Consider the following 19,413-nt stretch of genomic DNA (forward strand, 5'->3'; position numbering starts at 1 on the left):
GGGTGTTCTTTTCCCCATAATGACGGCGTGTCTGCACATTATCCCTTCCTTAATATACTTCCTGTGTCTGTGCACTAAGTGTGTGCACACAGACTTGGATGCACTTAAAGAGCCTGCTGCACTTTTCCATTTCCACTCTAATGTGTGGGAATGGAGGGAAGATGGAGCCTGGAAAGAGACGAGCGCTGATTACCTCAAATGCCTGCATCTTAATTCATTCCTCGAGTCTTTTTCAGTGCCTGCTGTGGAAATATCCCTCTCCGGTTTCATATCAAAGCAACAAAGTTCAAGGGAGTACAGTTTTGTTGACGCAAATGTATCTCCACAGCAGTATTTACCCAAAGTTAGACATTAAAAAGGGTATTTTTTCAGAAATGTCCCACAAGAGTTTTGACTACAAGGTCTCTTTAAGAATCAATGCAAGATAAAACACCTTTATCAGCTGGAGCTACCTTATCACAATCCGAGCATATGTGCACATCAATTATTGTTAAACTGCTTAGTGTGGGATTATGCAAAGTTGCAGGTGGGTTTATATCGAGGTTACCACAGTTCATTATGAAATGTGGAATATATCTTGCATTGCTTTCTGATACCTCTATGCTCTTTAGTTTCAACAGAGGCTGTCTCTCAGCAGCAGCAGCAGCAGCCGTAATCAATACAGTTAGCTTTCAAAGAGCGCAGAAACACATGCTGTATCCATGGTGCAATCACAGCGCTATTTCAAACAGGTTCACCTATGTGGAGGTGAGATGCATGTGGAGGGTCAAAGGTGAGGTGGGTGGTGTGTGTTAGTTTATCAGCTGTGATAAGATGCATCGGTTTAGAGAGGCATTGATCTCTTTCCCGCAGGCAGATTGTAAAGTCTAATTGAACTGCTGGGTTTAGAGATGGGTGTGGCATAAAGGAGGGGGGGGGGGAAGTGGGGAAGGGTCCACTTGACACCACTGGAGGCAGTGATCCCATGGCATTATTGTCTTTAGTTTTATTAAATGTTTTACTAACGTCAGTATTTAGAACTCATGTGATTTTTTATAGCTACTTAACTAGCTTGCAAGATTGTCTTTAGTTTTATTTATGGGTAACTATCAAATAATTGTGCACTCTAAGCCCAGATGTTGAATATAACTGAAAAGATTAAGTAGTGCAAAAAGTTCTACAACTTAATATTTTGAGTTCATGTGACATGTTCTGAGTTTTCAAGCTGACTATTTTGCGGATTGAGTAAGCACCACTTGAAAGTATCAGTCATTTCAATGTTCTTCTCTCTTTTGTTTATGCGTCTGATGTCAACAGCTGACAGGAAAACTGCAGTAAGGCCTCTAATTTTCATCGGTTGATGTATTCAAGATCTGAAAACATAGACTTATAAGTGCATCCATTTAAAGGAACGAAAGCGATCAGTTTTGTTCATACTTGTTCAGGTTAGCAATGGTGACCAATGCATAATCCAGTTAAGTAGGTCAGAAGTGAAAAGCAAAGTTATGGCTTCATAAATTAACATTTTGATATTAAAAATAGGAAAAATGACATCATGCCATGTAAATAGGGGTCCCTTGTAGTTATAACAACCCACACAGAATGATTGCCGCCAGTGTCCCTCAGATGTATTAGATTAGATTATAATCTTTAATGACCACACAGCCAGGCTGGTGGAATTCGTGTTCAGTGCAGAGTATTACAGCTTGTTCCATCCAATCCAGCAGACAATAAACAGACAATAAAAAGTATAACCCACAGCACAGGGCAAAGACATACATCAAGATATACACATAAAGTTCAAGGTGTGGTGGATTGTGATTATTCATTGGGGTTATTTAGAGTCCATTTAGTGTCCGTATTGCAAAGGGGAAGAAGCTGTTTTTGAAGCGGGTGGTTTTGGAGGACGGTAGACCTGTAGCGCCTCCCTTATGGAGCGTGTTTCAGATGAACCCGTCTCACCTGAATCGAACCTGAGTTTAAAGCAGATCATAGAAATCAAAATGTTGAACAACAGTGAAAACCTCGCTAATATTTGTCAGTGAGACAGAAACATGACTTATTGATCCGTGTCTCCTGGATCTGCAAGTAAATGTTTGCTAGCACGTCCTCCAAAACAAATGTTTCGGGTGATCGTTAAGGTGAATGTTGAAAGGTCAATGTTGTGTTTTCTGTTCATTCAGATTCCTGCAAGAGACCAGAAACTCAAGTAATGCAGTTTGACAACGATAACTTCAAACACAATTACATATAGCATTAAGGCCATGATCTTCATTACTTAGTTAATACTACATCAGCACAAAGGTAACTAAAGAAATGCATAGAATATCGTTAAACTAGTCGAAGCTACAGTTTATAACATGCCGTGTGTTTGTTTTGTATTCAGTGGGTATGCTGAACGAGACGATCCTTCGTCATTTCAAACGTGTTTTCAGTAGAACGCTGAACAATGTCTAATGTCTAAATTAGCTTCTTGCTTTGAGAATGGATTATTCAATGATTGTCAAAATAGCACCACTTCAGATTATTCCACATTTGTGTTTTTGTGCATGTTGAACTACTTGCAAATATCACCTAAATTAGCCTTTTGCCAGAACTTTAACTCTTTGTTTATTTGTTTACATTTTAATTTTAACTATTTTAATTATTATTATTTTGTTTTAATTACTATTTTTTTTGTATGTATTTGTTAATCTCCAAGATGTATTTTCATTGGCTGTACAATATCATAAATTATTTTTACAAGTTTTAATTATAAATGAATATTAGGTATTACATTATTATTAAATATAAATTAGATTAGATAGATTAGATACACAAATAATGAATATAAATAGTCAAACAAATACAAATCTATTGAATATTTAATTCTTGTGATACAAGAATGCAATTTATGCAATGATGTATCTTCCCTGCAGAAGTGTGCTTGAGCCCACCTATAAGCATACATTTCTGCAAGAATGCTGTTGAATATTGAAATCACCACACACATGTTGATATGTACATTTTTCTTCTTAAAACTCAGCTTGGCTTTTTTTGTTCCTTTCACCACACAGGGGCAATGTTGCTACGTATAAGCCACTATCATACCTTGAGCTCTGTGCAGAAATCGTACCACATGTTATACTGTGATCAAAGTTAGGATGACACCGAGCCATCTGCCAGCCGAGTTCTTTGGTAGTTGCTTTGGTCAGGTGAATTTGAAGGAATGTGTTAGCTGTAGGAAGAGGTTTAGGAGAGGCAATAACTGCCTGACAGTCAGCACCAACACCAAGAGACGATTTGGATTTGAAACAGCGCTTAATGATTAATAAAATAGCAAGTAGTCCTATATGTAAGACAGCGAGCATCCAGCATGCATGAAACGTGTCTGCATGCTGGCACACGTAAAGCGCATCTCATAGACTTATGCAAATGCAATTAGGTTATTTTTAATAATGCATGACAGCGGATTCATTTTTAATTCTGCCTAATTCACACCTAATGGCACTTCCTGCACCCAATAACCTTGGAGGCACACACACACACACACACACACACACACACACACACACACACACACACACACACACACACACACACACACACACACACACACACACACACACACACACACACACACACACACACACACACTGTGCATCTTGTCTGTGAACTCATCGTATGTCTGCATGCCGATGTGTTTCACATTTCTGCACTGCCTGGCTGCAATTCACACCTTCCAGCTTATCTCCGCCTGTACACGAGCAGATGTGTTGATACGCACAGCATCTCGTTATGGACACACATGATATGTAGTGGGCGGTGATTAATCCTGCACTTCTGTTCTCCCTCTGAGAGTTGAGTTTTCCTCCCTGTCTCTCATCCTAATCTTTAAGATGCAGTGCGTTGTGCTTGCATGCTGTGTCACTCCCCGCCATACAGTCTCAATATCCTGTGTGATTCGATTCAATTTGCTTCATTAGCATGGCATTCAAAGCCGTGCATTACTAAGCCTTTACATCCCCATGCAGCTCCCCGAGCGCCCCTTCATCTCTCCCATCTCTTCCTCCCCCCGTTGTTTCACAACATCAAAGGTTAGATTAATCACAATCCTTAGAGAAGACAAATGATTGAGAGGAGTCTGCTCTTTGTTATGAAACCCTCGTCGTGGATTTCCGCGCAGAGTAGATATATTTGTAATGTGTTTTCATCCCACCCATGGACTCTAATAGCGGAGCGTCGTGCTGCGTCTCTTTGATGTCCCAGAGAGAATTGGGAGGGCCCCAATGTTCACACACAATTGAATGACTTTTACTTTTATCCTGCTCATTGAAGCCTTTCTGAAAGAAAAAGAAGCACAGCTGTGATGCTATGCGTCAGAACAAGATAAAGAAAAAGTAGAACATGTTAAAGAACACTGCATAAGGAACGAATGCCTACACATACACGAAGACACAAACAAATACCAAACAGTACACACGCTTATCTTTGGAACTCTGTATAATACCTACTTGACATGCCTGTAAACACCTGAACTGTATTTATCCAAGTGTCTTGATAAAACAACATTTTTACAATACTTTATTTAAGTAGGTCACGATGACACAATCATTGACCTTCGTCCAATAGCATTTTTTACAGAATACAGTTTGAAGCATCATAATAACAACTCTATGAAAGCTCTGTTCACAGATTGTTAGCAGCTAACAGCTAACTGCCGATTTCAACTACTTCCCAAGTCCCTTGGGCATTGAAGCACATTTTGTAGTGGCCAAACGGGGGTACTACACATCTTGTTACAGTCTAGTGATGTCAATGGGCCCAAAACATACTTTTCCACATTAAATTACACTGGGAAAGTGACATCTTTAAATTTGCTAAAATGTTTTTTGGGAGGTAAAACTTTTTCACAGTCGGAGCACTTGAATAGACCTTATTTGAATAATAAGATCCTACAATTTGTAAAATGTGCTAAAAGCTATAGCCAGGGTTATTTTCGCTCCTCCATTCAGTGAGCAGGAACTTGAAGTGACATGTAGGTTTAAGACGTGGGGGTGGGGCTTAATGAAGGGAGGCGGGGTTTAAGGAAATTGCAACGCCGGAGAATCCAAGAAGGATTTGGGTACTTTTGTTCTAGTCGAGCTATTTTAGTTTCTAGCGCCACTGTGGCACCTCATAGGAGGAATGAATGGGGCTGTAGTTTAATATATATATTTTGTATTACATTCATGATTCCAACACAGATTTGAAGTTCACAATGTAGCATTATCAGAGGGAAAATGCATTGCTAGTTAAATGAATGGATCCCACCAAAGTTTCTCTTCCCCCCCCCCCCCCCACGGGACTATGGGACATTTTAAGTCCTGAAACCTGCTGTTCTCTTGCACAATTAGTTATGATACCTTAACATTTCAGAACATCTGTACCAGTTATCATGACATCCCCACAGATACACACTCAGGAAACTGCATCTCCCTACTCAAAAACCTTTCAGACAGCAGAGAAAAAGCTACGTAAGTGCCAATCCATTTGCTTCTATGCACTCACAAATTGCGTGCAGTCCTTTTGAGAGCAGAACAGTACATAATAAGTCCGTAGGTTGGGGACAGCCTTGATGTCAAGAGATGCTGCCTCTTCAGTTGCCTCAGACACATTGTCAGGGCGAGGTACCTGTGGGGACATGTTCTGTGTCAAGGTCACGCTGTACAGGAGGTGTGTGCTGCCTGGTCTTGAAAAAGAAAAAAAAGCTTGTCCTGTGCATTTGTAACCTGTCCATGAATGTATGCATGTACCTTAGGTGCTTTCCTGAGGTTGCTTGTCCGTTTATGCATGCTAAATGCCGTGCCGTGCCTAACCATCATCACTCTCCCGCTTCGAGCCCACCCTCCTCCCCACTTTCCCGGAGGATAAATCAAATCCCATGTTCCACCTCTGCGTGTGACATCCCGTCCCCTGAGGCGAAATCTTGCAATCCTGACCTCTACCGTGTGGTGCCTGCTTACCCCCCAAAAAGGTCGCGTCCAGATAATCATAGCACGAAAACATAGCTGTAAAGAGACTCTGTAGACTCTTTTAAATGTCATCTGAAGACATTCCTGTTTGGGCAGGCGTCTGGGTAACATGTGAGCTTTTATTCTATGTTTTTATTGTGCACTTCTTAAAGTGGACCTATCATGCTATATTGGAAACATATATTGTAGGGCCACACCTATACAAAACATGTTTGTGAAGTTTTTTTTTCAAAATACCAAACAGATCACCCAGTGTAGCCATGCCTCATACTGCTCATACCCCTCTTTTGCAGCCCTGTTAGAGAAACGCGGATCTTGGGTCCTTAGCTTGAAAAAAATAAAAAGAGGAGGCGGAGCTAATGCCTGATCAGAATTCTACCGGAGATAAAGTTAAATCCTGCTGTGATAAAACACCATCCTGTTCTAAACCACATCAAGGATTATTTCTGAAACAGTATGGAGCTCAAATGCTTTTTCTCTTGCGGGTTTATCACAACGTGAGTTCCTTTTTTTATTTCCTGCTTTTTAAAAACACATGTGTTCTCCAGTACAGGTTAGCTCTGAGTGTTAGCGAGGCTCGCTAATGTAAACAAAGACGAGATCACGTCCAAAACACGTCAGGCATTGTTTCTGATAGCAACTTTCTGTGGGTCCGCTGCTGATTTGACGTCAGATCGGCAGCAAATCTGTATCCGCTCGTTGTACCCCCGTTTTTAAAAGATTTGGGTACGGAGAGAGAGGGTTTTATTTTCTGATGCTGCGAGAGTTCCCCGACGCACCGGTGCAAAGTGCATTTTGCATGATAGGTCCCCTTTAACACGTGGCTTGTGTAGTAATTTAATCTCTTACGATTCGTATGATGTTTTAATGCTTTGTCATGTCTGGGAAAAGCACTTTATAAATACATTTGACTTTACTTGACTGCGAGAAATGGTATTTCAAATGTTCTGTATGTATAACACATGTAGAATTCTTGACAATAAAGCTGACTTTGACTTTGACTAATTGCATCCAGATAATCCTAGCAAGAAAACATACTGTACAATCTAACTTTCATCCCTGAGGAAAGTTGAGCAGAGTGGGGGAAGGAGGGGATGACAATGCTAAATATTTTATGCTTTCCTCTTGGTAATTCTGTACGGTCGGCACGAGACCTCGTTTTCCCGCAGAAACATGAGACTGTGGGACTGATTGAGGAAAGCTCTGTGTTTCTCTCACTTTTTTTTTGCTTCTCTGCTCCAGAATAGGGCTTGATGGTGTTGCATAATGCATGGGGCTTCCTGTGTGGAGCTGGAAAGGGCTGCTGGTCCTGGGGGATCAGCCGGGGAAAAGGGTGTCCAGATTCGTATTCTTCAGTGTGGGCCGCGCACATCAAATACAGGAGATGGAGGAAACAGATTACTTTGCCCTATACTCACTCCTGGGTTTTTGTGTTAGTGGTACGCATTGGCTTTGCTTCATCATTCTGTTTTTCTTATAAATTAGAGGCACGAGGCAAACAATAGAACAGAACGAGATCTTATTTAATCTAATTATCTTTTTACTCTGTGTATCTTTATATCTTCCAACGCGTACAGGATTTTTGTAGAGACGTTGTTTTGGAAACACAGCCTCCTCATTGCTCCACAGATGTTCAGACGTAATTCAGGATTCTTTTGTCACTCCGTTTGATGTATTCTTTATCGCCTCTGCTTTTATCGAGACAACAACTTTTACACCTGAGTCAAATTAAGAAACTCTTGTGAGATTTATTTGCTTAATTTCAAGGTCAGAGTTTGGCAGTTGCACGTCTAAACTTTACTCTGCTTTTTGAAGTTTTCCCTTCATGTTAATGGTCTACAAGGGCTAAAAATCCCTTAATTCTCTCCGGACTAAGGGGAGAGACATCTCTAAGCTGTTGACCAATCAAAACAGCTAACCAATCAGAGCAGACTGGGCTCTGGTTTCAGACAGAGGGTGAAAAGAGGTGCTGCAGCACAGGCAGTATGAGAAGAATAAAGAGCTTTTTGAACATTAAAGCTTGGAGACATGTCACAGTAGAGACACTACATACTGATATACACCTGAACATCAGCAGGAGAGGACTCTTTAAAGTAGAGACACTACATACTGATATACACCTGAACATCAGCAGGAGAGGACTCTTTAAAGTAGAGACACTACATACTGATATACACCTGATCATCAGCAGGAGAGGACTCTTTAAAGTAGAGACACTACATACTGATATACACCTGAACATCAGCAGGAGAGGACTCTTTAAAGTAGAGACACTACATACTGATATACACCTGAACATCAGCAGGAGAGGACTCTTTAAAGTAGAGACACTACATACTGATATACACCTGAACATCAGCAGGAGAGGACTCTTTAAAGTAGAGACACTACATACTGATATACACCTGAACATCAGCAGGAGAGGACTCTTTAAAGTAGAGACACTACATACTGATATACACCTGAACATCAGCAGGAGAGGAATCTTTAAAGTAGAGACACTACATACTGATATACACCTGATCATCAGCAGGAGAGGACTCTTTAAAGTAGAGACACTACATACTGATATACAGCTGAACATCAGCAGGAGAGGACTCTTTAAAGTAGAGACACTACATACTGATATACACCTGAACATCAGCAGGAGAGGACTCTTTAAAGTAGAGACACTACATACTGATATACACCTGAACATCTGCAGGAGAGGACTCTTTAAAGTAGATACACTACATACTGATATGAACCTGAAAATGAGTAGAATAGGTCCCCTTTAAAGTGCTTTTATACATGCGAGTTCACCCAGGTTCGGCCATCTGCTCCACGAAACGAACATTCACACATTTGGCCACTGGGAGCAACTTTTTGCTCAAGGATACCTCGACATGTTGACAGCAGGGGCTGGGGATCAAACCCTCAACCTCGACCACTCTACCACAGACACAGTCCATTAATCGTCTCAATCTCCTGCTGTTATGTTGCACATCATTATCACATGTATTCATCAGGGTTATCTCAGCATGGAGACAACCAGAAATGTAATTTGATGTGTTTCCACAGGATTTCCAACAAATACTTAATAAAACATTGGTATCGTTCTGTCTTTGTTCCTGCTGTCAAACCCTTTTCAAGCACACTGGTTGTGCAGGTTTTGGCGAGGCGTGGAGAGGAGGGAGAGGAGCTGTGGGACTGGAGCCTGTTCTGCTGAGGCAGTCGGCTGCCAGTCCATCTGGTAGAGATGGAGAGCGCTCCAGTTGTCACAAACATTCTGCATCTCTGCCTGAGCCCTCTGACAAACACTGAGGAAGGAGGGATGGAAAACAAGATGATGAGTGGAAAAATACGTGATGTAATCAATCAACTTTGTTCATGCAACACTTTTCATTCACGAAAGTTAACACAATGTGCTTCACAACAAATTATAATAATTATAACATTTAAAAAATAAATACATTTTAAGTTGAAACATTTTAAAATAGATTTTTTTTTTAATGTAAATATTAACACATTTAAAAATGAATAATGATAATGTCTAAAATACAATACTACCTATCCTTTCAAAGGTAATGAAAACCAAGAAACACACTTTGTGATTAATAAAAACAGTCAATAAACACAGGACTGAAAAAAACAAGAATAAAATAAGAATGAAATAAGAATACAAATAAATACAATATAATAATAATAACAAAAATGAATAAATAAATATACATTTGAAATCCATATTTAAAAAGAAATAAAGAGACAGAAGTAAAAAGCAGAACAAAAGAAAGCTTAACGGTGAGTTGTTCCTTCCTCACTGTAGGCTCGTGAAGCGAGGCGTGGGAGTGGAATGAGAGAAAACTTCGGCCCAGGTTCACGTCTAATTTCTCTTGGTTATTTGGCCTTTCCGATGGTGAAGCTTTCAATCTCGGAAGCCTTCGGGGGGTACGGATTATCTCTTTCGTTTGGAGAAAATGAGCTGAGCTGGAGGCTACATTACCTCCCCGCCTTCTGTGAGCTCATCCCACACCGCCATTAGCTCGATAAAGCCATTTGGAGATGCACAGTGGAGTGTCTGCGTGTTCATCAGCGAGTGCCTGGCATTCCTTCAGTCAATTATCAGCAGACCTGTCTCTGTGTGATAATTCACGCCTCGGGCTCAGGATGGGTATACGAGGGACATTTTGATGGAGTTTTTTAGTAGAGATTTCAAACTACTATTCTGTCATCACTGCTCCATACTCACATTTCAGCTTGAGTGATACAGTGCATTATTTAAATGAGCTGCTACTTACATACAGCATGTGCTTAGGTTAAAGAAAGTATATTTAAAGGGGCCCTATTCTGCTCATTTTCAGGATCATATTAGTATGTAGTGTCTCTACTGGGACATGTCTCCGTGCTTTAATGTTCAAAAAGCTCTCTTTATTCTTCTCATACTGCCTGTGCTGCAGCACCTCTTTTCACCCTCTGTCTGAAACCAGAGCCCAGTCTGCTCTGATTGGATAGCTGGCCGGCTCGGTTTTGATTGGTCAACAGCTTGGAGATGTCTCGCCCCTTACTCCGAAGAGAGTTATGGGATTTTTAGATCTTGTAGACCATTAACATGAAGTGAAAACCTCAAAAAGACAGTCTACTAATTTCGAGCTTAAGTGGAGGATTTGAACTGGAAGGTCATTCGTTAAAAAATATATTTAAAAAATAACACGCACATCAAAACAAAACATACCAATGGTGTCTCCTTCATGTAGACGTGCAACTGCCAAACTCTGACCTTGAGATGAAGTAAATACATCTCTCTCACAAGAGTTTCGTAATTTGGCTTGGGTGTAAAAGTTGTTGTAAACCCAGATTCAGTTCTTAAAAACAGTTGGTTTGTTTTCTATTTTACGTCTTGTTTAATGGAAAATCAATCAGATTTAAAGGCAGGCATTGTAAACACACATCATTAATTAAAGACACGTCCATTTAGCTTTGGCACAACTATATGTTATATATATATATATATTTACAATGTATAAGAAGACACACACATTGGCTTCAGCTGATATTTAAATGCATTTATCTTAACTATCCCCCTTATTTAAAGCAGTATTTTGTACCCTACATACCAAATCATCAAGTTAGACACTCTGTCCAGATTTATTTTTGTCCCCTCTGCAAACAAATTGATTGGCAGAAGAGCGTTCATGTTCAAAGCCCCAACAGACTGGAATACTTGACCTGCTGCTATTAGATCTCTTGCATCATTGGGTATGTTTAAACATGCATTATCATCTCACTTTCAACTGGTCTGCACTTGTTATTGATGAAACTGATTTGCTCGACTGTCTCTCAAATTGTAATGATTGTATGTATTACTTGAATTTTACTTAACAGACTGTACGTGGTTTGTCTCGTGTGCCATGTTTTGCTTTTTGTCTTTTTTGTAAGATGTGTATGTCTGTAAGTTGTTGCTATTGACGGGACCCCCTTGAAAACGAGATGGTGCATCTCAAGTGGTTTATCCCAATAAATAAAAAGTCTATATATATGTTCTCATTTGTCTCCCAAAATGTAATAATCAAGATTTAATTCCTTGACATTTATTGGATGGCAACATTTTAATTATGAAGTCCCATTCAAAGTGACACATGTATCAATAGGCGCTTTCACACCGGAGTACTTTCCCCCCCCAAACTAGTCCGTGGGGGTGGAGATTTGGTTTCACACCAAAAAGGATCTTGAACTAGTCACTAATTTGCGAGAACCTTTTCACCCCCAGATCCGGCAGTGGCTCAGTCAGTAGGGGCTTGGACTGTGAGCCGTAAGGGTCGCCGGTTCAAGTCCCCGAACAGACCTAAATATGGAGTGTGGACTGCTACTTGGGGAGGTCCCAGTCACCTCCTGTCACTGTGTGTGCTGTGTGCTCTGCATGTGTGACCATTAAAGAGGGGTTTCATCCCTCCAATTATATTCTATAGTCCCTGCTAGAGAGATGGTACTTTCCTGAGGAGGAAGGACGAAATAGTTTGTGGGTGTGTCGGCCACACTAACAATATCTGATTGCAAACCACGCCCCCGTAAAACTCAGAAGAAGAAGTGACGTCAGCGGCTTCATTTGCCTAATCCTCCCTCAGGGACTTATTCCGGTGAAAACGGGATCTACTAGGACCGTTCGAGGGTCTAAAGAGTTCGGGGGGGAACAAGTACCGGGGACAAGTACCGGTTAAGTACTTGGTGTGAAAGCGGCTATTGGGAAAGAAGGGGGAAGAAAGAGCAACTTGTGTGCATTTGTGTTTAGAGCACGGCCAACTAAATAATTGTCGGCTAAAACAAGAAACAAACATTTATATACTTCTGATTAGCTAAAGAAAATGCGTTTAGGAGGGACCGTAATGCCACCTGGCTTTCATCACTGTTACACAACATAATTAATGATAACTACACAAATAAATCTTGTTGGCAGCCACAGAGAAGCAGAAGCGGTGTGAGCGACGCTCTAATGGCAGTCAAGGTCTTTTGAGCTGACTGATAAATGTCTCTTTTGATTTATCAGCTTATTTTTTTTCTATTTTCTACAGAATGGATTTGCACTTCCACTATGCATTGCATGTTGTTTTTATATGCAGTCGCACAGTTGCTATGTCTGATTGTTTGCTGAGTATAATATCTTGTTATTATTATCTGTTTCTATATAATGAATCTATCTATATGTATATTCAATATGTTAATCACTTATTTGTCATATTTGTGTCTTGCCAAACATGGGATCTCAAGACGCCACTATTGTCTAGATAAACATGTAGAGTATTTCTCATATATCCATTTACAGTATCTTGCCATAAATAAAGCATGTGGAAAAGAGAAAATAACCTGAAATAAAATACAATGTTTATCCCAAATGTCAAAATATAAAATAAAAAACAATTAAATCTCTACACATTTTCTTGGACGAGATTTTTCTTTTTCTTCTACGACTTCTTAAGATAACGTTTAACATGTGAGCAGCCGTGTCAGAGTTTGTGCGTCATCTCTACAAAATCAATATCTCTGTTATGTGTTTACTCCAAAGGGAGCCAACTAGGTGACTGATGTGTTTCAAAGTGTTTCTTTGTATTTTATTCCATTTTCTATTGAGTAGCTTGACATTAGAAAGGTCCCTTCATAGTATTTAAGTTCAGTTTTAGGTTCAGTAGGCATTATAGGATAAAGAGTCTATTCTCTGTAGGACTTATTGAATTTGATTTCTGTATTTATTTTTTAAAGAATGACCTTCCAAATCACAAAGCGCCACTTGTTATGCAAGTAATGTAGTATCTCCTTATTTCAGTGTTAATCTACAGTAGTTGAGTACATGTTGGTTCTACTAGAAGCTCTGATTGTCTCCCTGAACCTAAATGCTTCAGATGTCTCCAGCGCTGAATCTGGTCTGGCTCTTGCAAAGCAGTTTTTTTTTATTCATGCAGTCTTTATTTTCTATTTAATGTCACAAGTAATGTAAAGGCTTACTATCAAGATTATGTCTGTTACGACCCGCCCTCTACTCAGTGGTAGTGGCTCGTGGGGAGACCCGCAACATAAAAGAAAACACACCAAACATTCAGCATTTAACGGTGACCATTTATTTGTTGGTTACAACCGGGAAACACAAAGGCTAACCGGCAAAAGAACGAGGTCTGGAGGACTAGTAGAAATAAACAAAAGCAGAAGGGGGCCTTGGGCCAGCCACACCACGGGCCGTAGGACCCAGACGTCCCTCCCCTACCCAAAAGTCTAACCAAATCACCACGGGTGAAACAAAGTCATGAAAAAACTAGGCTAACAGAACCTCCAGTACACACACGCTTATCATTATCACACACAGAAGCTACAGATCCAAACGACAGAAAGAGGTAGTCCACAGACAAGTATTCCGGCATTGGGATAGGGGAAGAGACCTCTTCTCCTCCAGCTTCTTCTTTTAAAGTCCCCAGCTGAAGGTAATTAGGACACCTGGGGGAGGCGGAGCCAGGGGCAGACCAGGTGTACCTGCGAAGCAGAGAGACAGAGAAAAACAACAAAAGCACGTAACAATGTCTAACAAGAATGTTGAGGTTTACCTTTGAACTGACATCACGTTAGGTTGTTTGGGTAATTTTCTTTCACAACTCCAAGTTAATGAATGACCTCACCCGCCGTCACTTGCTGAGAAATAGTAAAAGCTCATGCTGAAGATCATGTCCGAAGGTCTGTTACCACAATGCAATAACTTGTCTAGACAGCAGCTTGTACTACATCTGAAATGTAGGTTTTTCTTACAGTTGGAATTGGAACACACACTGCTGATTTTGGCTTGGTTGGTACTAGTATGAAAGCTACATACAGTGTGTCCATGTATACTTGGACCTGGTTTTCTGGGCCCTAACAAAGCTGTAGTTTCTCTGTTTTGCCAATGTAGAAAATTACCAGATAAGCTGTACTGTGTTGAGGCTACAAATAACGATTAAAGTTTAATGGTATCCATAGTAACACTAAGTGTCCTTGGTCCCCCGGCACATTCTTGCTGTGAAAGTCACGTAGGAACCCTCTGCACTCTTGTATTTATACTGGTGTGAGTAACTCAGTAATCTGTGAAGGACACACAGATGTATATTTCATCACCAGAAAACATCTCACCTGTTCTGAGAGTAAAGAATGCAGCTTCACCTGGAGGAGGAAGTACACCATGAAGTACACCATGAAGTACACTATGAAGTACACCAGGAAGTACACCATGAAGTACACCATGAAGTACACCAGGAAGTACACCATGAAGTACACCATGAAGTACACCATGAAGTACACTATGAAGTACACCAGGAAGTACACCAGGAAGTACACCAGGAAGTACACCATGAAGTACACCATGAAGCACACCATGAAGTACACCATGATGTACAACATGAAGTACACCATGAAGTACACCAGGAAGTACACCATGAAGTACACCATGAAGTACACCATGAAGTACACCATGAACTACACCATGAAGCACACCATGAAGCACACCATGAAGCACACCATGAACTACACCATGAAGTACACCAGGAAGTACAACATGAAGTACACCATGAAGTACACCACAAAGTACAACATGAAGTACAACATGAAGTACACTAGGAAGTACACCAGGAAGTACACCATGATGTACAACATGAAGTACAACATGAAGTACACTAGGAAGTACACCAGGAAGTACACCATGATGTACAACATGAAGTACACCATGGCATGAAGTACAACATGAAGAACAATATGAAGCACACCATGAAGTACACCATGAAGTACACCATGAAGTACACCTGTTCAAATGGATTTTATAACAGTTTTGAAAAAAAATGCGTCTGTGAAAGATTGGTAGATAAAGGTCATCCAGGTTAGTTATTTAGTTAGTTAGTAAGTTAGTAATTTAGTTAATTAGATAACACGTTAGTTATTTAGCTAGTTGTTAAGTTAGTTAATTAGTATGTAAGCAAGTTAGTTAGTAAGTTAGTTTGTTATTTAGCTAGTTGGTCAGTTAGTAAGTATGCAAGCAAGTTATTTAGTTAGTGAGTTGGTTAGTTAGCTAGTTAGTTAGTTAGGTTGATAGTTAGTTGGTTAGTTAGTTAGGTTGATAGTTAGTTGGTTAGTTAGTTATTTTCAAAATGTATTTACTTAGTTAATTAGTTATTTAATTAAGTTGATAGGTAATTAGTTAAGCAGTTAGTTATTTAGATTGTTCATTAGTTCTTTTACACGTTAGTTACTAAATTAGTTAGTTATTGAGTAAGTAAGTCGTTAGTTACTTCATTTGTTAGTCAGTCAGTCAATCAGTTAGTTAGTTAGATAGTTTATAAGTTATTTGGTTATTTATTCATTACGTTATCTATTTATTTAGTTAGTTAGTTAGTGGGTTAGTTAGATAGTTAGTCATTCAGTCAGTCAATTAGTTAGTTATCATTAGGTGTTGATAAAACTCACCATGCTGGCCTACATAGTGTTAAAAAATAGACTAATATCAATGTTAAGTTAAAGAATGGAATACTAGTTATTGAGGCCGTATGGTAACATTTACATGAAATTTGCTGAGAACATGTGTTTCTATACACCTCAGAACTCATTATATATGAAGTGTTTGGAGGCATGTGTGCGGTGCTCAGCTCCCCCTGTATTATTCATGCTGAGCTGACTTTATGTTGTTGTTGTTCTGCTCGGTGCGTGGCTGCTTTGTGTTCTTACACATTACAACGCGGCTAAAGTGGCTCATCGAACAAGGAAAAAAAGGCTTTTACATGTCACTTCAGGGTTTAAATTATAATTGATTATTCAGCTGTTTTGTCCAGACTTTTAAACTTTAAAACTGCTTCTAACCCCACTTCTCTGTCTCTCCCTGGCCGAGGCTGCTCCGTCTCGGCTAACATTTATTGCCAGTTATAGACCCTATGAATAATTGATCCTGATTCTATTTAAGATCCCGACGAGGACAAATGGTACGGGGCTACACGGGCCAATAGTTCTCCCTCCGCTGCCCTAATAGGAGCCCTCTTTACCAGCACTACCACAGTCATTTTTCCTCCCTTTCATATTTCCTTTTCTCTTACCTTCTTCCAATTCCCTGACACTATTTTAAGAACTGGAATCATTCCAGATGGTATGAAGGGTATTATAGAGGCCTAGCTGCAGCACCATGATAAACGATGCCTGCGCCGGGCCAATTGTGGCGGTGAGGATTTATCTCTGTGGGTTTGTAGTGGACTGACCCTTTAGTGCTGTAACCCGGGAGATCATTTGGAAACAAGACACGGAACCAGAGTGCGTTTCTTAGTGATATGAGCCGAACACCGCGATCAATGCTTATCACATTGGGCTTCTGTAGCCTGTGGAGGTATAAGGTCCAATGTATCAAGTGTGTGTGTGTGTGTGTGTGTGTGTGTGTGTGTGTGTGTGTGTGTGTGTGTGTGTGTGTGTGTGTGTGTGTGTGTGTGTGTGTGTGTGTGTGTGTGTGTGTGTGTGTGTGTGTGTGTGTGTGTGTGTGTGTGTGTGTGTGTGTGTGTGTGTGTGTGTGTGGCTGGAGGGCCGAGGTACAGTAGATCATCAATATGAGTGTCACCGCCAGAAAATAGTCTGGATCCAGTTACAGAGTGGCAGATCGTTACGCTGTGTACATGCTGCAGGGAGGACAGGATATGGATCCAATAAACTGTAATGGAGACACACACACGTACCCACACGTACTGTACACACACACACACACACACACACACACACACACACACACACACACACACACACACACACACACACATACACACACACACACACACACACACACACACCAGCACCAACCATAATGAGCCATTCACCCCATGTTGGAGCAGTTATCTTGCTCCTTCTACTGTGAAATCAGGGGATGAGTTCAGTAAAACAGAAGTGTTGGGTTGGGAGGGTTACTCTAAAAAATAAATGAGTTTAAATGACGGGTTACCTGTCAAAAAATGTAATCAGTAACCTAATCTGAATATGAAAATATAAATGTAATACCTGATTTGTTTCAGTTACTTTTAGATAACCTCAATATCAAATGCTACAATAAAGCACTTTTACCGAAGTGTAGTATAAGTAAGACAAAAGGACAATTATAGGACACCAAGATCAAACATGTGTCCTCTGCTTTGAGATTGTTTCAACATGAAAACCTGCCTTCCATAAAGCATACACCAACAACGAAACACATGAGCACATACTACAGTTTAACAAAGCAGACATAACATCTGAGCTGACAGGACATGCTGCGTTTTACTTTACACACAGTTATGATCATATTGGGTCACCTACTGAATTAAAAACTGAACATATGAAGCAAAGAAAGTGAAAACGACAAAGCAGATTCAGGCAGGAGGCGTATAGATTCACACTTAAAGGGGACCTATCATGCAAAATGCACTTTTGTACGTCTTTTCTACATGAATATGTGTCCCCCCCGGTGTTCCAGGGAACTCACCAAGTGTCAGAAAACACAACCCTCTCTATTTTCCTCCATACCCAAATCTCTTAAAAAGGGGCTGCAAAGGATCTGATACAGACTGATCCAGATTTGAACACTGCTATGACGTCACAGAAGTGGCGCTACGGCTATTGGGCCAACTCCACCAATCAGGAGGAGACAGCCACGGACATTGCCGTTGGAAAGCGCTGGAGACGCTGTAGTGCATATGCCAGGCCTGTAGATGGTGCTGTTCTCACAGAATCAGCCCCTGATGCAAAGACAGTGTTCAATTGAGCAAAACGAGGAATGGCTAAAATGCATGATCTGTTTGGTATTTTGAAAAATAAAAAGTATAAATATGCCTTACATAGGTATGGTCCTACACTATATTATTCAAATATAGCATGATAGGTCCACTTTAAAGTATTATAACACTACAGTTTACAGAGAAAATATCATCTGATCCTTTCACAACAAACACTATATGCTATTTTTAGATTTTTAGTAACATTATAATCCCCATTTTGATCTGGTTACGTCCGTCTTTATGCAACTGTAAGGGACTATATTTACCTTCTTTTGTATCCTGATTACGTAATCCTGTTACATGTAATCTGTAACTCCTCAAGCCTGATCATCAAAATATGCGACTCTGTGTACTGTGTTGCTTTTGTGACTGCTGTGTCATTTGCTCGAGATGTCGAAGTGAAGACGACACACTGGCAGAGATCAGGAGCTTTTTGATTTTTGACAAACAATCCCTAACTGACAGCTGGAATCCTGCACTCACACACTGTTGTGAACAAGAAAAGATCCAGCTCCACTGGTGAACTACACACAGAGAGAACTGCTATTTGTGTTTGATGTCTATCTTTCCCTCTCCCTTCTCATCTGTGCCTCCATCATCTGCATCATCCACTTCTCTTACCTCCTACTTGGGCTTTCAAACATCAATAAAGAGAAATGAATAAAAGGCAATCAGATTGATTTGATTGGAGATATAGAGATGTATCTGTGTGTTCCTCTGTTCTCCACTTTGCTGCTAACAATCACACAGTGCAGGATAAGAGCTCCCACTAACCAGCCACAATAACAGCACTCAGACGCAGAAAACAATTTCCCATTGCATGTATTTATACTGCGGGACTATTTTTTTTTTATATCTTCAATGGATCCGGCTGCACTCTTCTTTATCATGATAACAGCGCAGGGTAAACATCCACAGCAGTTTATTCAAGAGGAACTCGACTCAAGGGAGAACTACTCTGACAAAAGCACTTCCTGCAATGACAGGTGTTTTTTTTAATTCTGTGAAATGTCTTCTGAGGCTTTGAAAAGTCTGAGAAAAATAAAAGTGATGATGACACGTTGGAAGACTTTAAATTAAGCAGCCCAGTCTCCCGTGGGACCGGTTTCAAGGCCATTTTTACTTTGTCCCCAATATCAAGATACAGGTTAAAAAAAATGGGAGAGCAGAATTAAATGAAATTTGGC

This window comes from Notothenia rossii (assembly GCF_949606895.1).
Source record: "Notothenia rossii genome assembly, chromosome: 4".
In the NCBI taxonomy this organism is placed as follows: domain Eukaryota; kingdom Metazoa; phylum Chordata; class Actinopteri; order Perciformes; family Nototheniidae; genus Notothenia; species Notothenia rossii.